Below are 23,428 nucleotides of genomic sequence, written 5' to 3'. Positions count from 1 at the left end.
TCACCAAACATTGCTCGACACAAATGTAAAGGTACGGCCATGAGAAAGCGATGACGTAGGCCACTATTCCACCATGGATGCGTATGAATGCTCACAGCTGCTAACTGTTAAAAAAAAAAAAAATTACACCCGCCTCGTTTTTGCCGAAAACAGTTGTTATTGGTTCTTAAGGCGCCTGTGTGTTGTATTGCGCAAAATAAAGAAAAAGAAAAACCGCAAAAAAAAAAAATCCATCGAGCCTGCCAGGATTCGAACCTGGAATCTTCTGATCCGTAGTCAGACGCGTTATCCGTTGCGCCACAGGCCCGGACGGGGATCTGGCGAATCGCCAGCCGTCCTTGAAGCCGATGCATTCTTATCGCAGTAGCGTGCTGGCATGCTGTGTGTGGGTCTCTTCTCTCTCTCTCTCTTCTTGTTTTTCCTTCCTCGATGATTCTGCAGCGAAGTACTGTTCATGCCATACTTGATGACCGTTGCAGCTGGGTTGTTAACAAGGGCCTCCGAGATTGCAGCGCCGCAAGCCGTGGCGATCTCAGAGGTCATGGTTCAACTTGTGTGTCTTATGACCAGAAATGTGTGATCGCATCATTCCATGGGTGATTCTTCTTATTGGGAAGGTAGTTTCAAACATAGTAGATATCAGTGGGCAGTGTATGTAGAACAGTGGGAATGGGGTCAATGAGAGGTAAAGTGCGAAACGTAAAGGTGAAGTTTGATTGGCGTTGATACCTAGTGCAAACACGTGATCAGCTTCGGTACCATGACATATTGCAACGGCCATACGCTCAACAACGCCGGTTTCGGCCGTATCAAAATTAACGTTCTCTCACGCACGCGACACACGGAACCGTGGTCCCCGAGTTGCGGGAGCGCGATGTTGAGGCCAAACGTAAGCGAAGAGCCGCCGACCCTGAGTTCAGGGCAAACGAAGCGGAACGCCTGCAACAGCGTTTTCTTTACACAAGCTTCGCTTTTACCCCCATTTTCTCGACAGGAGAAGGGCTGGTGATTTCTCTTTTCTTTCTTTTTTTAGGTATATATATATATATTCTGATGAAGGCCGGACCCCGCTTCATACGCGCGTCTACTTCACTGTATATATATATATATATATATATATATATATGGGCTCGTGGTCGTGAGGTCGTGATACCGTCATGGTCGTGCCATTGTCGTCACTTCACCTTCATGGGCTCTACTCTGGACATTCCGCCATTTTCTTCGAGGCGTGACGTAAACGCGACGCTTACAAAATGGCGCTGATGGCCCCGATTTGCTTTCGTAACGGGACGCAAATTTGACGTTTTGCCTAAGAAACTGAAATGAAGGCACTGAACCTAACATTCATGATAAAGCACAACAGTTTTCCTCCTCAGTAAAAATAAAGCAGCTGGCTCAAAACGTACGATTATTCCATGGAAAAACGCTTCTCGCTTCCGCCGTCGGCTGCGTCCAAGCCATCGTCTGCTTCTTTAGGTATGATGCGTGTCCCACGGGAAACGCAATGAGTCCTCGTATATTGGCGCCCACGCGCTTGTTTTCTACCTTGAGACAACATAATTTGCAATTCGTGACCTCACGATATACGCTATCGTGACGTCACGGAGTGCAATTTTTTTTTTTTTTTTCACATTTTGGCCGTTGTGGTTCAGTAAAAGTTCTCGAAACCTTCTACTTTGAGTTTGACTTTTCTAAAATACAACGTAGTCCATTTTTACAGATAAAAATTTAAAAAAGCAGACGGCGTCGAAATCCATGACGTCGCGGCGAGCTGATGCCAAGGCGGTGTCGCCACCGTTGTTTCGCTTTTGTGTCATTTCTGGCTTACCCATCTAGCGGTAAGAGTGGTTTAATTTACTGACACAGCCCGAATCATTTTCCTCTTTAGTGTATTCTTTAAGGCAAGCGCCGTGGACAGGTATTTGCAACCATGTATGATGTGCATCAAATCGCCGATCTATCCGCTCAACCCCTTCCCTAAACACACACACAAAAGAAAAATGCACCGTCGCATTGACTCTGTATGTAAGCGTCCGCGGTCACCACTTGTAGGTAAAGGAGTGACGCATTCAGTCACGCTACACAGTATAATATATATATTTCAGCAATCACACTGGCGAAAACATGGCGATCAGGGAACAAACGGCACACCACGCGCGCCCGACTTAATCGTCCTCTTCTCCTTTCGAGCCGACGCACCGAAAAGAAGTAGACGGTATACAACTCCTTGAAGTTGTAGAAAGCGACACGGGTTAAGCCCGGACCACACGTACGTACGCTTGCTACCGGCCAGGGGATGTCGACACGACATTCAAAAATGAAACTTTGATCGCAATTTTCTCTCCCAATAATCAACCTAGTACCACTAAATCAGCGAAAGTAGAGTTCTTTAAGAATACTTAATGAATAGAACTTGATTCGGTGTTTCTCTTGAGTTTAGATTTAATATTCTCCCGCTAGCCATCTCGATCGCTCGGTTCGAGATAGGAAGAACATGATCGCGGTGAGCAACTGAGGCATTGCTCGTGCGATTACTTCGACATATGCCGTACGATCGCACGGACAGATTGCAACTCCGAAGGAAGCTCTAAAAATTTTGAGGACGCTTAAGCTTCGCCTTTAAGAGTGGAACGCGATAGCATTCAAAGATCCCTGGCTGCTTATCAGGCATTCTTCTCGTATGTTCAAATTACAATCCGACGCTACCACGTCTGTAGGTTGTGGTTAAGTCGTACTTTACGATTTTTCTCGCGGATCTTACTTTGAGAAATTCAATTTTTGTTCACTAACGTCTTGCGCCACGCGAAGGGCCTGCCCGGTCGGTGTGGTTCGGGATGATTATTTCCGCCAATTAACGACGCCGGCGCTTACGCCGACGCCGGATTTTCTGCAATACGGGGACACAAGCTTCGATGCCGCCGGCCGGGCCCAGCAGCTACAGCCACGCGCCGTATAGTGCCCTTTCCTCCCCACCGTCGCCGCTATTCCCTCCGAAGAAACGCCATCGTGAACCGCACGCGATGTCCTCCCCGCGCGCCTCGACGCTTCGTGGCAGGCAAGGTCGTCGTCACCCCCCTCTAAACTGCTCCCCCGGTGCAGACCCGAGGTCTCGGGCCCGGTTCGAACCGGATCCATCTGGTCTTGCCTGGCCACTCCCCCGCTTTTCTTTTGCTTTCTCCAGTTCGTACGAGAACTTCATCGGAACGAAGATGTGTCCGCGCCGTTCAGAATCGTATATAGCGACCCGTTTGATGGTCGCCTCGGGAACGGCAAGCGGGCTCGGAGCGAGGAGGCTGCTGCGTGGGTGTCGGCCAACGAGGAAATGCCGCATATAGTCGCCTATCTCTCTCCCACGCGTTCGTCCCAGGTCGTCGCGCGGTTCTTGCTTCATTAAACCTCAACGCGTGATTCCTCGCCTATACCGTTGTCCTTGTGCGCGCATCGCTACTTCGTGCCTTTCCGTTCGGAGACGACTAGAAGTTGACGTTCTGGGTAACCCTTTTGCATGGGTGTACCGCGTGGTTCTCTCTATAGCCCTGGCGTGAGATCGCTTGCGTTGCCGTCGTATACACGCTCTACATTTGACATTCAGAACCAAACAAACGCGCTGCGCGGAGGTGTACCTGACCGCACGAAGAAAAGGAGGAAAGGGGGTCTTGAGGTTACTCCTTTAGGGGAGGAACTGATTTGCCACAACCATTCCTCCCTTTAGGGGGTAAGTGAGAGGGGATTACTCCCCATGCGGTCACTCCGAGGACTAACAGTTGCTCTTTTCCGATGCTCCTCAAGGGAGTAACGGTCATTCTTTCCGACGCTCCTTGAAGGTGAAATGAACGAAATTAGCCATTTATACTGATTAAAAAAAATGACTGAGCTGAAAAACAAAAACGCGCCCGCAAGTAGGATTCCAACTCACGTCGCCTCGCTCACGAATCGGGTACTCTAACCACTTCACCATGGCAGGTCGATTGAAAGAACAGGTTACTGAGACAAGGTTAACCCGCTGAACGCAGGTGCGGCAATACAGAAGAGACTCGGCATTTGGTGTATATGCTATGCGGGGAGAGTCTAACGTTGCGCATACTTACAAATCTAAGCGACTACATAAAGAAAGCTGCCCGATTATTCTTTCGGTGATTTAAACTGGGACATTATGTGATCTTCGTGTAGCGAGCGCAAACGGGGCACGCAAGACGACAGAGGACAACTTCTCTATCGCTTAGCGTGCCCCTTTTGAGCTACACATCGCTTCAGTTAAGTTTATAATCTCCTTGGAACGAAAAGAACTTAGGTATACCATTGGATAGGAAAATCTGGCAGTCCATCAATGACTTGAGCGTTAAATGTGTATCGTTCGCTTATGGTGTGCCCATTCCAACGTTTAAATTTGACGCAATTTTCTCACGAAGAGGCAAAGTGCTGCTTTGCCTGTAGTTCAATAGACAGTGCACGAACTTCGAACTATTCACAATTTATAGACAATACCTCTTTCGCCGCATCACTTCACGACACGGACGAAAACAGCGGAGGACGTGCATGGGGAGTAACTGTTGCCGTTCGTCCTCCACGTTGCTCTCTTTCGGACCAGGGATCATACACCCGAAATTTGCACACGCCACGCACACTCCTGCAGTTACTCCCTTGAGGGACGAAAGTGCCCTTTTTTGGACTAACTGTCGAGTTACTCCCGTTTTCCCCGGCATACTTCTCAGAGTGTATTATACCGCTATGGACTGCTCGCAATATGCAGATGCAATATAAGCCAGATTTATCCCCCGCACTATCACCAGAGCAGTGACGATGGGGTCGAAAGTCCACGACATGGGATGGACCCTCTTCGTCGCTGATATGGAAGGCTTGGTGGGTTCAAACCCGGACGGCGGGCGCGTCGTACCGCCCGAGGATTCTAGAGAAACCCGCCGCCGATGGAGTCGGTGTGAGCACCCGCGCTGTCTGAAGTTACTGCGGATGATGGACCGGGGTCAGAGTAGCGGTCCCGTGACGGCCACGATGGCTGCTCGCTCGAATATGCCAGCCACTCGCAGCCGGAAACCCGTCCGACAGGTGTTTCAGCGCGCATTCACCGAGTCGGACCCAACCGGGGCCGTTGCACCCCTGCCTGGTTGACCGTCGCGTCGGCGCCCGCTTCCTCGGACGCTGTGCGACTGGGACCTACAGGGGGCGAGTCTCCACACCACTCCTGTGCTCGCAACGGGAATGCTTATATTTAACGTATTTAACGCCGTAAAACAACACGGGGAGTATACCACGTGAACCGTATATAGTGGCGGGCTCACGTCTGACCACCGTCAGTTTTTCGACATGCGCTGAAAGCTTTCCCTTTCTTCCTTCTCTTTTTTCTTCTTTTTTTGTGTGTGTAGAGAAAAGAGAGAGAGAGAGTGTGTGCGTGTGTGCATTTCCCTCCCATCGAAATATGGCCGGCACGGCGCTGTGAGTTCCGCCCGCGCGGTTGTATCTTGAAAGCCATCTGCTGTGGGAGCAGAGTCCGACCTCCCTGTTTTCTCGCGGCTGAGATCGCGTTGATACGAGCGCCGGTATGAAGATCAATTCTCTCGCTGCTGCTGCTGCTGCGCTGACTCACTCCAGCGTTTCGACAGTGAGTTTCCGTGGTCATCAAGTCAGATGCGTTCATGTTTGCTTGTGCGCGCGTGGCACCACGCTTGTTAACTTAGTTCGCGTGCCTATGTTTACAAGTTTACGTACGGCCGATAAGACTACTATCCCTACTGTGTATAGCTGCCCATTAACTTCCTATCGCGAGCGATGCTTCGCCTTTCGGGTGAAACAGCGACTTTTTTTTAGCTGCACTTGGTGGACTGACTGTAACCTATGGCGCAATTCAGTAAACATTACTTGCACGTGCACGACCAATAAAGATTTACAGCTGGACAAATATGAAAGTGTTAAATGTAAACTTTCATGTGAATCACTTTTACGCGTGACATTTAACAGTCGCGCCGCTGATGTCTGGCCTGGTTAAAGCACGATACTATAGGCGCACGCAGTACAAGCGCGCTGAAGAGATAACGTGCGAATGATGCCGCATGAGGCTGACCCGTTGGTATAAATCCTGAGACTATAGCACCAATTTCGGGACATCCACTGCGAACAATATAGCGTTCCACAGTGTGCGGTATTGCACGAGGAGGAAGGAAGGAAAGAGAAAAAGACAGAAGGCAGAGAGTTTAACCAGAACAACGTACGTCCGGTTGGCTACCCTACACCGGGGGAATGGGAAAGGGGAACACAGAGATGACAGGGAGAGAGAGGAGGGAAGGAAATTAGCGGTGAGTTCGCTGACACGTCTTGTATTAATTGCACTATTAGTCAAAGACGTTCACACAAGCCCGTCGTCGTCAAGAAGCACAAAAGTGCCTTCACCGCTTTGTGGGCCGACGAGCGATGGGGGCGGTGTTCCATCAGCACCTGCACGGAAAGTGGCCGATTGTCCAGTTTTTGTAGCGCTTTAGCAAATTTTTGTCTTTTTGAGGCATACCGTTGGCAGCGGCACAGCAGGTGGTCGATAGTTTCTTCGGTGCCGCAGAACTCGCAGGCTGCACTGTCGGTCACTCCAATTAATGTAGAGTATGCCTTTGTGAAGGCAAACCAAAGGTGACAGAGAAGCGAAGCTTCACGTCGAGGAAGTCCGAATGCAGGTCGGAGTTGCAGTGAGGGGTTTCATCGATGCAGTCGTGTATGTCTTATGTTTGACGAGTTCCACTCGGTCAGTGAGATACTGCGTGCCAGGTGTCGAAACTGCCTTGTGGCGTCTGTCCTCGAAGGCGGAATTGGAACGCTGTGCTCTTCTTGATGTGATGTGCGAGCAGCGTTATTGGTATTACTATTGTTGCATGCGCTATCATCTCGTAGAATAGCAAAGTATCGCAGCGTCATAGCCGGAGGGGCTCTTTCAGAACACCTCTCCCATCATCTCTGCGAGACCACTGTGTGGAGGGATGTCCGACTTATCTTACTTAACTGAAATAACGACGTTGCAAGAACCAACAGCAGTCATTATAAACTGGTGTAACATATACATGTGGATCCCACGCGCTGTAGAAATCGGTTTAAACGAAGCTTTCGTTCGCGTTTGCGAGGAACGCTGTTTCTGTTTATCGATCATTTGCAAGCATAAAGCGCGCGACCAAGTTGGACTCATTTTCACCAGGAAACGCCTCGCTCAACTTAAACTTGTCCACCTCCCACCCACGACAGTATACGACGACGACAGCGTGATTATACGACGGGATGACGAGGGCACGATGACGGCACGATGGTGTGACGTCGGTGTATACGACAACGCCGCAATTGCAAGCGATCATATGGAAGTACGAATCGTATAGAAATGGCGAAAGGCGTGACGTCAAAGTGATGACGAAGATGTCATGACTTATACTTAGATGTTGTTATGAAGAGTGGGTTCGTGGCTGGGAGGCGGGATGAAAGAAGTGAAGGACGAAGTATAGAATTGAACAGCTTGCCCAAGGAACGGGTGTTGTGTCTGTTCTCGTCTCTTACAATCTATAGGTCAACGCCTCCTAGACAGTAGGCCTGTGCGCTCTGCTTTATGGCGCCATACTGCTTGGACCGAAATTTCCATTGCCAAGCCCGGCGTGACGAAAGCGGTGACGTCAAAATCACCGCCGCTTACGGGGGAGCATCGCCATTAGAGGTTCTATGACAGTCGGGCAAAGTACATGACGTCATGGATCAAAGCACCGGCCTTGTGCTATCGAGGAGCCCCCCCCCCCCCCCCCCCCCTCCCAGGGCGTCAATCGGAGAGCTCGTGTGTTTCACCGTAAGGTTAAACCCCACGATTTCCTTTGATTTCGATGCCCCACCGAAACGGAAGCATGTCGAGCAGCTGCAGTCGCATTCGACGCGATAGTTCTTTTGGCACTGCGTATACGTCTATACCATGGCATCCTATACGTCTATACGTACTTACGGACGTATGGGGACTCAGAAGAGCTCGTTAACAGCGAGAACAGTTGGAATCGGCGCGCAGCGCTCGGCACAGATCCCCGCGAACTTGAACTGCACAGTGCAGCGCAGGCTGTAAATCACGTCTTTGAAGCGGCTCGCGCTGCGCCGGCAGCCGCTTTCCAGCAAGGGCGCGACGCGGCGAATAAATAGAAATGACAAGGAGACGGCCGAGCGCTGCTGCTTCGGTCGCGGTTCGAATAAAAAGCGCGGAGGGAGAGCGCGCACCGCGAGAGGTTCGCGCGTCGGGTTTGTTTTGGCCTCCCCTCCCACCCCGCACTATACCTTCTGTCTTTTTTTTTTTTTTTCATCCCGCCGCTTTCTTCCTTCCTCGATCGTAAATAAACAGCCGACCCCTGACCGCCGCTCCCGTTCGCTGCTTTCTACTCTGCCTCCGCGTTTTGCCTACGACGCGCTTCTGTGCGCGCGCGCTCTTACGTCATCGGGCCGAACTTGAGTGTGAATCCTTTCGAGCCTGACCGTGGACCCGAGCACGTTTGCCAGGCCAGTGAAAACTGGCTTGAAAAGACAACAGAGGGAGAGAGAGGGGGGGAGGAGGGGAGGCGGGAAAGGAGGAAGAGGAGAGGGGTAAGGAAACGGTAGCAAAGCAGCTCAGCTGTGCCGATTCCGGGACGCCTCTAAAGGGCAGCCGATGAGAGACATACGCAACACGAGGAACGCGGCGTCGAAGAGTTATACGGCCGAATGGCGCGCGACCCCGTTTTTATTTTGAGGAGGCGGCGGCTTGCGAGAGCGCGAGGTGACGCATACTACAACCACAAATACCTCTTCTCGAGTGTAAAGGGAGCTGTAGTGAAGAGTTGCCGCTACAGAGCGTGCCTATCCGTCAGGCCCAAAGCGGATAGGAGCTTCCCTGATCAGTGTACGTCAGCTGGCCGGGTCAAGCGGCATCTGCGCACTGTGACGTTGTTCGGGAGTGCGCGACGCGGTGGGAGTCGCTTGTTTGTAAACCAACCGCGTTCGGGCAAGAGTGCGTTCACCCGACGGTTGTGTCTGCTCGAACTCACGTGCTCCGTGCGGATCAAGTGGACGACGGCTATTACCCTTTCTCGTCACCGTCTACGTCTATCGCCCCGACGTGAGACGAGCCTTGAATTTGCAGACAAAAACAAGGAAAACACAACGTTTTTTGCAAGTCAGAAGGAGCACAAAACTACACTAGACCGTTCTCACTGGGGAACCACAGAAAAAGAACGTAAGATCAGGGAAAACGTAAAAACCGATAAACGCTAGTGGCATTACCCCTGAGAAGACAAAAAAAAAGCTACTCTCACAAAGCACTTCGCATTTCAAGTTGAACAAGGAAGCAAATAAGATGTTGAAAACCCAATCAGTAAAGCTCGTTATCTTGTGGTCATCTTAGTAAAGCTCGTTATCGGTCCTTGTGGTTAGACTGAAACTGGAAGACAAGACAACTTGTCGTTGGCGGGAGCCAAACCCAAGTGGTAGACAATAACAAGATCACAATGCAAGAGGACTGACTGTGACTAGCACTTCATCTGGCATTTGCCGAGCGGGGAACGTTTCAGACGCCGCTTCTGCTACGTTCTTATTAACGATGGCGCCCATAGACTCAAGGAAAAGTTCGCCAACCCTGCGTCACTTGGCCCCTGTAAATATAACCTTTTTGTATGCTGCCACCAGCGAGCCGCACATTGGCAACGAAAATGAACGTGGCCATAGGGGTGTTCGAAAAAAAAAGTTACATTGATTAACGATTAATTAGACTAAGAAGGCAAAAGTTGCCCACGGGTACAATTTCTTACTCGCAGACATTGCTGTATTGTGTATCGCAGGCTCGACAAATGCAATAACTTCGATAGTCTGTAGTCGTGAGACTGCTCGCGTTGCACTCTGATATTCCCGTTGCGAGCACAGGAGTGGTGTGGAGACTCGCCCCCTGTAGGTCCCAGTCGCACAGCGTCCGATGAAGCGGGCGCCGACGCGTCGGTCAACCAGGCAGGGGTGCAACGGCCCCGGTTGGATCCGACTCGGTGAATGCGCGCTGAAACACCTGTCGGACGGTATCCGGCGAGTGGCTGGCATATTCGAGCGAGCAGCCACGATATCGTGGCCGTCACGGGACCGCTACTCTGACCCCGATCCGTCATCCGCATTAACTTCAGACAGCGCGGGTGCTCACACCGACTCCATCGGCGGCGGGTTTCTAGCTCTATCATCCTCGGGCGGTACGACGCGCCCGCCGTCCGGCTTCGAACCCACCAAGCCTTCCATATCAGCGACGAAGAGGGTCCATCCCATGTCGTGGACTTCCGACCCCCTCGTCACTGCTCTGGTGATTAAGCATGGGACAAGTGGGACTTATATTACATCGGCATATGGGGGGCAACCGTCCATAATCATCATCATCATCAGCCTATATTTATGTCCATTGCAGGACGAAGGCCTCTCCCTGTGATCTCCAATTACCCTTGTCTTGCGCTAGCTGATTACAACTTGCGCCTGCAAATTTCCTAACTTCATCTAGAACTAACAACTAAAACTAACAGTGTTGGCGCTGGCTAACACTCCCAGGGTTACTTCTAGTTGTAAAAACATAAATACCCCAGAAAGTGGATGGGAAAACAGCGCCGCGGTAGCTCAATGGTAAAGAATCGCACGCGTAATGCGAGGACGTGGCATCGTTTCCCACCTGCGGCCAGTTTTAACAGCCAAGCTGTTCTAGCTAACCGTAAAAAGTGCCGCCTGCCGCAGAACCTCACCGAGCTATGACGTCACTGCGTTGCCTAGCAACCACCTCGCAGAGCGGCGTGTGCCTCGCCTTCTCTCCGTGCCGTGCACATATTGCCTTGACATGGGACGTTAAGGAGAGGGAAGGAGAGCATGCGCGCTGCGCGCGCGATGCTCGGGAGAGGGAAAGAGAAAATGAGAGCGAGATAGAGAGAGAAAGAAATTGTAGCAGCACCAACGAGGCAACGCGCAGAGCTGCTGCCGACGCCGCCCGCGTTTACCCGTTTCCCACGTTCGCGCCGGGAAAACGCGGGCGGCGTCGGCAGCAACTCGGCCGCGACGGCGGCACAAGTCTCGTTGACTCTGCGGCGAGTACATGTATGTAGCCTTGACATGGGACGACCAAAGAAGATCCGGACACCCGAAGAAGCCGCTCATCTTGAAGAGCGGCCAAGCGAGAATCTGCGCGTCTGCAGCGAGCCGATTCGGAATACCGTGCCTAGCAGAGCTTAACATTTCCTAGCAAAACTTAGCCAAACCTAGTAAAACCTGGAAGAAGCTAGGTCGATCACCAGCTCCGCTGTTTACTGCAGCCTTGCACCACTAGTGCAAGCTGCCCACTTTTTTTCATCTATTTTCATTTCCATTAATTTATTTCTTTAATTCAATTAGTAAGTACAAGTAATTTCCCCTATGTTGTCCTTGGTGTCATTGTTTGTTGGCTTCTTGTGATATGCTTAATAAATCAGGCCTCTCGATTCCCTTTCTTGTCGTTCATTACGAGCGATCGAATCCGGCAACATTGATGCCTTCAGGTAGCGTATGTGGGTTTATTGACCAGTTTCCATCACCCAAAAAGATCACGTGCTCGTGACGCCTGCGGCAGAAAGGATGTTCCACATCCGCCGTCATGGTTTGTGAGTGGTGGCGCTGGCTAACACTCCCAGGGTTAGTTCTAGTTGTAAAACATAAACACCCCAGAAAGTGGATGGGAAAACGGCTCCGTGGTAGCTCAATGGCAAGAGCATCGCACGCGTAATGCGAAGACGTGGGATCATTCCCCACCTGCGGACAGTTGTTTTTGCATCCGTTTTCATTTCCATTAATTTATCATTTCTTTAATTCAATGAGTAAGTACAAGTAATTTCCCCTATGTTGTCCTTGGTGTCATGGCTTGTTGGCTTCTTATGATATGATTAATTATAAACGGGCCCATCGGTTCCCTTTCTTCTCTCATATATATATATATATATATATATATATATATATATATATATATATATATATATATATATATATATATATGACCAAGTCAAACACAACAGGAACATAAGTCTTGATTGACAACACGACTGGATAGCTTGTAAAGTTATTGCTCGTAAGTGCATTACGAGGCCCCAGGAACCCTGACCGGCACATGGATGACAGAACTCGGCACAGCGCCCAAGCTCACGAGACACTTCGAGGCCTGCCCTGTGTGCTGACAGGTGCCACTTTGCCATAGAGGGAAATTTATATCATCTACATTTTCTTCACGTCCTCGCGTAACCTTTTTTTCACCAATTCTCTAGCCTGTTTTTAAGGTACCTCTTTACCTTCTGCATGTTATATATAGAACTTCCCGCCGAAAGCCGCCGTGTTTGCGTCTGTTCACCGGTCCGGTCAGTGCAAAGCGGATTCAAGGGGCACCAATACGGCGCTGACAGCACACGCAAAGCAGATGTGAGTGAGTGAGTTGAGAGAGTGAGTGAGTGAGTGAGTGAGTGAGTGAGTGAGTGAGTGAGTGAGTGAGTGAGTGAGTGAGTGAGTGAGTGAGTGAGTGAGTGAGTGAGTGAGTGAGTGAGTGAGTGAGTGAGTGAGTGAGTGAGTGAGTGAGTGAGTGAGTGAGTGAGTGAGCTATCTCCGAGAGCAGTCTGAACGCCGTATTGAAAGTGTAAAATTAAATTAAATTAAAATTTATAATTTGCCATCACCAAGGTTCAGTGCATTGCAGCTGAATTTGCACTATGTTTATACTTTATGACAGTAACTCAGCGCCAGGATGTCATCGCACAGGAGCATAGGTCGGGTAAAAAGAACATGCAAATCAGGCAAGAAAAACGAAACAAAATGCTCGATTTTTCTTTCGTTCAATTACAAAAAGAAATCATGAAAATAGATTCAAAATTCGTTTAGAAACGATGTAAAGACTTTAGGACATGGAAACGAATCGTCGTAAAAAGTGCTTTTTTTTTCCCCCTCTGTTAACACAGCGCTATCACAGCGCTACTACAGAATATCTGGGAACCAGTAAAAACGTTTCCATCAAAGTATAAATGTGGTTACGATATTCGTCTCGTGTTCGAACAATCACCGACCGACCGAATGTATATCACTGAGTAAATGAATACTGCTATTAGGCATTAGTAAACATCATCCAAACGAATCTCAAATGGCTCGCATAAATCACGATTTATTCGTGCCGCTACTAAACGAATTGGATTACATATCACAAATGTGCCTTCAACACTATTTTAGTTAAACAAATGAAAATATCACTACGGCACATCTATGGGACGTCTATATAGTGGTTGCCCTGTCACGTACAAAAACCTGTCATTTCCACAAGCTCATTGGTAGTCATTCGTGTTGCTCTACGTTACATTTTGATTATACGCACAACATCCGCAGGACACCTCACCTCGACATAGACATTTGAATCAAGCCGGTACATGTTATGTAAATTCGTGGTGCTCTGGCATAATGGAGCGGGAAATCTCCAGGTTATTATATACGACATATATTGAACGCAACACGCCGTTAATTCACTTAACTGATGAATATTGTCAAACTCTATTTGCAAAAAAAAAAATGAAAAAAAAAAGAAGCCGAGAAGATGCGATATAATAAGGAGTCTACACTGCGAAAATTTGTCTAGAAAGTCTAAGTGGTCTGCGAAAACTTTTTTTTTTCTTTTACCGCTGAAGCACTTAAGGGGATTTTCGCAATGGTTTTCGTTCGCCGAAGGCCGGAGCGCGACGGCGACGTCAATATCAAATGCAAACGCAAGTCGGAGACTGTCGGAGCCCCAAATTTGCTTTGAAACATAACGATCAATAATCCTAAAACGAAACTTACGTTGCGATTCCTCACTCGAATAGACAGCCACGTATAAGCGCGGCGTTATTTTAAACCGCGGTAATCCTTCGTTCTTTTTTTCTTTCTCACCCCGCCTTATAGACCAGCTCTACTTTGGATCTCAGCCAGCGGTTTGTGCGGCTGCGGCGGTGAAAGCTGATGCCGATGGAGCACTGCCGAAGGACAGCCAGCCAAAACCGCGCTCGAACGCTGCATATATAAAGCCATATAATGTATTAGTCATCAGACCACCGCACTATGTAAACGCTGGCACGAGCTCTTCGTTTCCTTATGTTGCAGCAGCGTTTTTCGCAATTTCTTCTCCCGAATCGGCGTCGATTGCTGCACGAAACTTCCTACAACAGCTGACAATTCACATTCCAGTGGACAATGTACCTATGTGGAGCGCTGCATGTGTGACTACTGACGTCGGTTTTCTCAAGCGGCGTGACCGGAAAGAGTTGCTAAGAGCGTCACTATATATATGCTTAAAAATAACGCGATAAATGAAAGGCGGTAAATTAAGCACAACGCAAAAATGTTCAAGGCTCTGCGGCAAAGAGTGACGGCGTGGTATATGCTCGAATACGCACGAAATGCGCAGCGACTGACGTCACAGGTGAGGAAAGGGAGAACTTGCACACATTGTCCTACAGAGTACGCGGCCGAGAAGGCACTCGATGCGATTCTGAGGAAACAATGAGCGCTGCATATTCTGTCAGTTTGATAAATGGCGATTTCAGGCCATGACAACAAATTAAGAGAGAGAGAGAGAGAAACGTTTATTAGTGAAACAGTGTCCCGAGCGAGGCCCGGTATCACCCTGAGGTGGGAAGGTTCCTTAGTCCAGGAACCCTCTGGCTTCGGCTGCCCTCTTGGCCCTGGCGACGAGTTGTCGTTGGTCTTCCAGGTCCCCGAGGGCGAGCTTGGCCTCCCACGTTTCGAATAGGTGGTCTTCGTTTGCTTGTGGTGCTCGGTTAGCGTCCATTTCCGGCTGCATTTCGCTATCTTCGTGCCACGGGCATTCCAAGAGCAAGTGTGCCAGGGTGTCGGGAACGTTGCAGAGTGGGCAAAGCTGGCTGTGGAGCGTCGGGTAGAGGCGGTGCATTATTGTTCCATGAGTGTAAGTATTACTTTGTAGGCGTCTGAGGACCACGCTTTCTTCTTTGCCGAGGTTTGGGTGCGGTGGAGGGTACACGCGGCGCTCGAGCCCGTAGTGTTGCAATATCGCCGAATAGTTGTTGGGTACGGCTTCCACCTCTTCTGCCGCGGGTCGGAGGGCGTGTTGGGCGAGGGGAGCCCGGCTGGCGTGCTCGCGGGCAGCGGCGTGGGCCGCTTCGTTCCCCTCTAGTCCCTCGTGTCCGGGTACCCACGTCACGCAGGTGTACGGGAGCGGAGTGCTACGTCGTTAACAAATTAAGAAACTACTTATAATTTTTCGAAATTTAAATTAACATTTTGTATAACTTTTCAACATTTTGCTCCGACCCGCTAACAGCTAACTCCGCTAATAACGCTGTGCAATTTTTCTTTGACCTGACTGTCAGGCTTTGGTAGGCCTGCTATCTGTACTTTGTTTTCCTTTATGCACAATAAAGATTGTATTGTATTGCATTGTACTGTATTGTATGATAGCGCCGGACTGTAATTTCAATATACGAGAAAACATAATTCTGTTACGCGAAAACTCAAATACAAGCCCCTTTTCCAGCATTTCTACCATTCATACCGCGGCGCGCCCCGGTAGCTGTTCCTTGCAAAAACTCCACCCAGATGGCGCTCGCCTACTCGGCAGCGGCGCGCCGAGGCGAAGGCGCAGAAAGAAGAAAGCCGCAGTTGCCGAGAAGCCTGACAGTCAGGGATCTTTGAATGCTATCGCGTTCCACTCTTAAAGGCGAAGCTTAAGCGTCCTCCTACGTTTTTTTTTAATTTCTTTGTTTACATTAAAAACCGCAAGTTAAAGGGGTTATTACATGAGGTGTGTACATTAACACGAGGAGTGTACATTTCCAAGTTGATATTATCGATACAGTTTTTGAAAGCGGCAAGAATGGGATGCGTACTACGTACTTTTGCGCATGCGTGTTAAGTTCCATATACGACAGATTCTGCGGAAGTCAGGAGCGCACTTTCCCAGCGACACGCAGTATGCATCATGCCTGAAACTGTAAGCTATAGCTTTAAATAGCATCTCCGTTGTCGAGCGGCTTGCCGGGGATGAAATAACCGCTGGCCTGGAAACAACACGACTACCTTGATTATGCTGGCACACGTCGTATACCTGTAGCGACGAAAACAGCTGCCACGTGTTAGCCCGAATTTAAATCCATCTATTTAACCTGCAACCCAATCCCAACCCCACTCCACCTAACCTAACCTAACTGAACCTATAGCCTAAACTAACGTACCCTAACTCACGTTCTTGTTCTGAAGCGTTTGTTTAAGATGCCGTAGATATAGATACCTATATTGCTTCGTCACCAGTTCTTCGGGATAGAGTTATTCTCATCTCACGTCGCGTCTCAGCGAGCAAGCAAGAGATTTGCAATAGTAATCGATGATGTGAGCATATACTGTTTGTTTTTCACCGCTGTCACACCGTTTGCACGTGAAATCCTCCTTTAGCTCACGTGTTTGTCGTCTCCCTCGCGTCCTCAGCTAAATTCTGTCTTGCTACTGTGTATACGTTGTAATTTGCGATTGCAATTTTCCGCGCTTCCGTCACTCGCTGGCACACAATGCAGTGACGTCTCAACGTTGCTGTATCTCTTGCCCTAAACAATTCTGCGATATGGCGCTCTATTTTCCTGCAGTGCGATTACCTGCGACGAACAATTGAACGACAGCGTAAAAGAAAGCAGCTGCTTCGCTCAGGCCACATTTGCACGGCGAAATATACGACGTATGGAACCCGAGAGAGAAAGAGAGAGATAAACACACAACCGACGATACATTACTGTGCACATGCCCCAACGGCGCTTCGTGAAAAGCCATAACACTCTGTATTTAAATGTTTTTGGGTTGAAGTCGAAATACCTTGCCGCAAAGCATATAAGCCTGATGCCGCCTTCCCCGCCCCCCCCTCCACCCTCAACACCTCCCCCCCCCCCACCCCCCACCCCCACCCCTCCCTTTTCGAAAAATATGCCTGGCTACGCTACTACTGTGACCAGTTACTAATTGAACGCCTGCATATAGAGAAGGCTCTCCTGAGGATCACGGAAAGTGGTCGCACATCTGTGTCGGGTGTATTTTCGTAATTTAGCTCGTAAACACGACACAAAATTTATGAAAGGAGGGAAAAGCGAAGCGAACAGACGCTGGCATAGGCGCTATCGAATGAACACAATTGCCTGCAGCCGCTCCTGGATGGATCTAGGAAAAATACGCGGAGTGTTCGAAGAGTACAAAGGAATAGAGGGGAGTACGGAGACAAGTATACAAGTCTATAGGAGGAACGATGCAGCGCCAGCGGGAAACGCAACAACGGCGCAACGAACGGCACGGACTTCACTAAAACCAAGGCCGTCTCGCTTCGTTGAATAATTTTCTTCTAGATTCTGCTCGATGTAATGCGTTGCGGAATGCTAACGAGTTGCTCGGAGCCACTACTTTTCTCGATTACCCGCTTGCTCGTGCGGCCTTAGCAACGAATGGGTCGTACCGCGTACAGACCCAACTTATAAAAATAGGAGTCGATTGGTGTGTTATGACGCCGTGGGTAGAATTATACTTCTCGCTTCGCTCAGCCTACGCGAAAGGCTTCAAGGTCGGTGAGAATCGTCTTGAAAGTACCCTTGCTCGGTAATAACTTAGTAGAGAGCCTTTAGTAGCAGTGAGTGGAGAATAGCGCAATGGGCATTCTCAAGTGCTGTAAGTGCAATCGACGACTAATGATGGGCCGATTGGGTCATGTTCGGTACATTCCACGCGGAGCGATATGGCGTGTGGGGAGGCTTTCGCTTCAAGATCACTTACGACGCAATTTGTGAACTTATACTCGCGAGCAAATGTTGGAGACCACGGTCAAGCAAAAGCGATCTTTTTTTTCCAGGACAGCTCCGCAACATGCAGTCGCTTCAATACATTTCATTGGTCGAACTCACGCACTTCGGCTGTACCACGTAATTTGGTATGCCCATAGGAGTGAGTGAGCAAAAACTTTATTGAAAATAAATAAAATAAGGCACGATGGTATGCGAAGATGAAAACTTTTAGTGACACGAGCATCGAGTAACACTCTTGTTTCTTGCGCAGCACTTCCGCTTCACCTCCCGAGACGACCGGGGACGAAATTCAGAATTTGTTTTTAAATAGTACAACACAAATTTCATGACTTCCATTATAGATATGATATCAGAGCATAAGTTTAGTTCCAGGTTGAGTTACTGAAGTGTCTGGAATAGTTAGAATTATAAATCACTGATTACCGCACACCAATCCACAGAACACCAACGCCGAGGTGCGGGTGCCACTAAGAGACACCTAAGTCAAAGATTAGGGTCGCCTACCGTTTTATCGCTGCGCCACTGGTCTGCAGACTTTTGCTCGCGACTGTATACGTGCGCTACTTGCATGTTTTCATCATCGCGCGAAGTATAGTAATGGAGGAAAGAAAGAAAAAAAAGCAAGAGCGTGAAAATTCGAAAATTCGATGGTGATGTTTTAATGAGGCTTATCTCTCCAATCTTTCCAATGCTGTTCACTGCATGCTTAGAAGCAGTATTCAAGCTATTAGTCTTGGAAGGCTTAGGAGTGAGGATCAACGGCGAATATCTCCACTAACTTCGGTTTGCAGATAACACTGTCCAGTTCAGCAATCCTTAGGGTGAATTGCAACGTATGATTGAGGACCTTAACCGAGAAAGTGTAAGAGTAGGGTTGAAGATTATTATGCAAAAGACAAACATAATGTTCAATAGCCTGGCAAGAGAACAAGAATTCATGATCGCGAGTCAGCCTCTAAAGAGGCTAATTGTACGCAACAATCGACAATTGTAAGCAACAATCGACTGTGCAGGAGTACGTTTATCCAGGTCATTTACTCACAGAGAACCCTGATCAGGAAAAGTAAATTCACGGAAGAATAAAAATGGGTTGGAGTGCATACGGCATGCATTACCGAATCCTGATTGGGAGCTTATCACTGTCGTTGAAAAGAACAGTGTACAATCATTGCATTCTAGTGGTCCTCTACTGCGCTTACCTTTCCTTGGCACCCATTCCGTAACTCTATAATGGTGCACTGCTTATCTGCCCTAGGCATTAGATGGCCTGCCCAGCTCCAATTTTTTCCCTTCATGTCGACTAGAATATTGCCTATCCTCGTTTGCCTGTTAGATCCACACCCACACTCTTCCTGTTTCTTAACGTTACACCCAACATTTTTCGTTCCATCGCTCTTTGCGCGGTCCTTAACTAGATCTCAAGCTTCATTGTTAGCCTCCAACTTTCGACCCCATATGTCAATACCAGTAGAATGCAATGATTGTACACTTTTCTTTTCAACGATAGGCGGTAAGCCACTGTTCATGATTTGGTAATGCCTGCCGTATGCGCTCTCATTTTTATTCTTCTGTAAGTTTCCTTTCCGTGTCCAGTGCAACGTATTAACTCCCCAGAAGTTTAGAACTGCATGGCAGCCAAACAGCGAACGCTATATACTGTCGCATTGCGGGAAACGACGCTTTCTCCATAGGTTGCTGTGCGAGCCGACGACAGCTGCGGTGTTACGCGTTCCATTCTGATGACGTCATGCGGCGCATATATGGAGTGCACTCTCTCGTTTCGTAACTCGAAGCGCTGTGCTTCGGAGCTGCACGCATTCCTGCATGTGAGCGCAGGAATGCGTGCAGCCAGCGACATACCTGTTGATCATACTCTCTTGTACGAAAACACGGGGACGGGCCAACGTCTTTAGATTAGCTTGGGACAGGCAAACGCGCGGACAAGTGGTGCTTTTCTGTCCCCGTCTTTCCGCGGCAAGCGCAAAGATAAAGTATATGAGCAGCCCACCAACTACGAAATTTCATCGCCCTTTTGATATCCGTTGTCCGGGATCGCGACGCCTCGCCGCCATATTGTGTCGGATCACTTTCCAACACTGACGTCTGGCACATAATTATGGTGACGCGTGAAACTGGTATTAAATATAACTATCGCGGATGTCAAGCGATTCGTCGCGCCATTCCTGAGAATGAACTGTGATAGAATGTCAGTGCGTTCTGGAATAATTAAAGCTTGCGGATTCCGCTTGGCTTAGACGCACGCAGGCGATGCTGTTCAGAAAGGCGTGCTTATCTTTCGCCATCGGTAAAACGTGCGAGACAACGTGAACGTCGCATGATCCGCTCGTGCTTAGGTTGTTCTTGCGCCTGTTCTGACGCTTTATCTTTCTCTTCATTTTCTCCACGATCCGTGTACCTGCTCTGTTAGTGCTTTGCCGTTTCGTTATAGACTTTTGACGGCTAATGTTTTGTTAATTTCCTTACCTTTTTTTGTTCTTTCCGTTGTTTTTCTTAGGCTATTAGGATTTGGGGTAGCCGGTCCTCTTATGCGGCCTAACTCCCCGTGTTTCACATCTAATAACGAAGAAGAAGACGAATGCCGGCGGAATCCGTGACATTTCAAACGTCATGTTTTGAAACAACAACAACAACAACAACAACAACAACAACAACAACAACAACAACAACAACAACAACAACAACAACAACAACAACAACAACAACAACAACAACAACAACAACAACAACAACAACAACAACAACAACAACAACAACAACAACAACAACAACAACAACAATTTCAAAGGCTTCGCCTCCGCGTCGCCTTCTCGAACTTGTAGCATCTGGGTTTCGCGCACGTCCTTTTTTCTGCGCGTTTCTTCGGTGAATACTTCGCACGACTCGCTCCCAAACGACCCAACTCGTTTCATTAACACGATTGCACTAAGCACTAACACAAAAGTTATAGCGTGTGCGCGCGCTTTGCCTCGGTTTTATGTCGCTCCCCCTTTCTTTCACCCCTCGCTTGGAGTATAGCACGCCGGACCTGCCGCCAGTCTAACCTCTCAAGATATAACACTTCTTCCTCTTCTTTCTTTCTCTCTCTTGTGCGATTGCCTAAAGTTCCCCTACAGAGCTCCCTCTATAACTGCCCAGTACCTGCAGCCTTGACTGACTCATGTAGTCTATTTATTACGGCGTTAATAGTATATGCAAGGTTGCCTCGTTTGTTTTTTGTGTTTTTTTTTTGCTTGTTTGTTTCAAAACGTCTTTACACACTGCCTTACAAACACTTGACCCCTCCAAGGGTTCCATCACGTAATGACGCGGATATCTCTTATAATTGTGTACTGCAAGAATAAATTCAGAAGCTCCCTCTACTAAGCTACACGCTCCCCCCTCGCAGCCTTCTGGTTGACACTTTGCGTCGACGCGAGAGGAAGTAAAGACGATGGCGAGCGAGAAATGCATTTCCTGGGGTTATCAACTTCCGGGGAGCGTATCCGGGTACATACGTATATCTGTCCGCGTCCAGTTCGTAAAACATTCTATCATTTTGGTTCACATTATTTGGACTTTATTCGAATAGATCACTACCGCAGTGCTTGGTTTTCGAAAGCTATAGGCGCTGCCCACCGTAACGCTGTACGGATATTATCTCCTTGAATAATATGTATCGAAGATCTGCTTTCGAAGCTTGTTATATTGAAGACGATGAAGAGTCTCAGAATTTAAAATTTTTTGCGCAGCGTCACAAAATGAAAGAGAAAAATGCAATGCGACTCGAGAGACAGAGAGTGACAGCGAAAAGTAAATGAATAGTATAGGGAGGTTCACCAGACGCACGTCTGATTTGCTACCCTGCGCAGGGGAAAGGAGGTTTTAGGGAATATAAAAGAAACGATTGAGATTAAACACTGGGGGATGTTGCTTCGTCCACATGTGCACATGGAAACTCAATGAGGTCTGTCCATTTCAAGAACTGCAGCAATGCACGTATTGCTTTCCGGGGTCGAAATTTTGCCGAAAGGTAGTGTCCAAAAAACCACCTCCGATGTTACTCGAAAATAAACCCTCCAAAAAACACCGACCGCCAAAGATAACCTGCTCGAGAGGCGTGCGCCGGGAGCATTCATGCACGATGCGGGGCTTCGTTTGCTTTCCTTTGATAAGCGTGACTTACTTGTTTGCGTCCGTGCGAGTGAGTCAGAGTCACAGACAAGACGGTACGGACTGACGCGTCGGAGAGGGTTTGTTCGCATTCGGCCGAGCTATCCGATGGCTCCAGTATTCAACGTATGGCGCTGTGACGCAGCATGTTGTTGGCATGGTGATCCCATGTGCCATATGAGTTTGTAAAGATTCCACAAAAAAATGCAAACACTCACTCGAGGGAATGTATAAGTGCTTCCAGATACAGCTTTCAGATCGAACTGGCGACAATGACTGAAGTGGAAAGGGAAAATTGAGAGAGCAGAATGAATAGGATGAAATAAATAGACACAAGTCAATTGCAGTCCATAGAAGCCTCGTGGGTTGTGTGCATGACAGGACAGTCTTGTGCATTCGATGACCTGAACGCGGCGCAATCCTTTTTTTTTCTATATTATTTTATCTTACCTAGCCATAACATCGTTGCAATGACGACCTGATGATCATCTATAATTATTCGATCATTGTATGGACGGAAACACGGAAGAAAGCCGGAAACTGCAGAGACCGAATACTGAAGTTTTAGTTCATTACCGTAATAGCATGCATCGCGAACGGGCTGTAATAAAAAAAAATACTTCGTCTTCTCGGGCCTCGCGAAAGGTAAGACGCAGACGCATATACACGTGACAGGTGCAAATTTTAACCTGCTGGTGCTCGAAAGCGCAAATATTTGGGATTGTTGGATATGGTTTGCTTAGCATTCAACAGCATTTCGATGCTAAATAGTCGGTATACTGATTCACTTTGATGATCAACAAGCGATAACACCAGAACAAGGCGAAGAGAGCTGTTCTAAGAAGTGCTTTTTTTTTGTTGTTGTTGTTTTTGTTTTGTTTTTCTCCACGATTTTTGTTCGTGGAAATCGAAATTAACGCCATTCAATAAGGGGCATCACAGCCGACATGCTCTTTTTGCCCGAACTGATGTTTATAGTCCTACAAGTGCTACTGTGCTGTGCGGTGATAGTATGCGGTGACAGTGAGTGACTGTGATTGTGTATCTGTGCTCCTTTTCTTTCTTTCTTTCTTTCTTTCTTTCTTTCTTTCTTTCTTTCTTTCTTTCTTTCTTTCTTTCTTTCTTTCTTTCTTTTTCTCTCTCTCTCTCTCTACTTTCTGGTCACTTTACCTCCCCTCGCCAGCGTAGGGTAGCAAACCGGATATTCCCCTCTCGTTAACCTCCCTGCCTTTCCCCTTTCCTCTCTCTCTCTCTCTCTCTTTCTCTCGTCTTGACTCTGTGCGTCCTTACTTCACGCTGCTTCATTCCCCACTAGAGTGGTCACCGATGAAAGCTGCCAGGAATTCGAAAGGCGAGCGTCCTTCGAAAGGTGCAGCCGTGAGCAAAAGTCTAGAGGCCACCGCCGCCAGCGAAAAATG

At 48.4% G+C, this 23,428-nt stretch overlaps 1 non-coding gene across 1 annotated transcript; it reads right to left on the bottom strand.

Moving 5' to 3' along the window:
• Positions 1 to 234: 234 nt before the first annotated feature.
• Trnar-acg (transfer RNA arginine (anticodon ACG)) lies at positions 235 to 307 on the bottom strand. Its single transcript has one exon. It is a non-coding gene; the product is annotated as a tRNA-Arg (tRNA).
• Positions 308 to 23,428: the final 23,121 nt, after the last annotated feature.

Source organism: Dermacentor silvarum, chromosome 7 (genome assembly GCF_013339745.2).
Source record: "Dermacentor silvarum isolate Dsil-2018 chromosome 7, BIME_Dsil_1.4, whole genome shotgun sequence".
Classification (NCBI taxonomy): domain Eukaryota; kingdom Metazoa; phylum Arthropoda; class Arachnida; order Ixodida; family Ixodidae; genus Dermacentor; species Dermacentor silvarum.
This window is presented reverse-complemented; position numbering and strand designations above follow the sequence as displayed.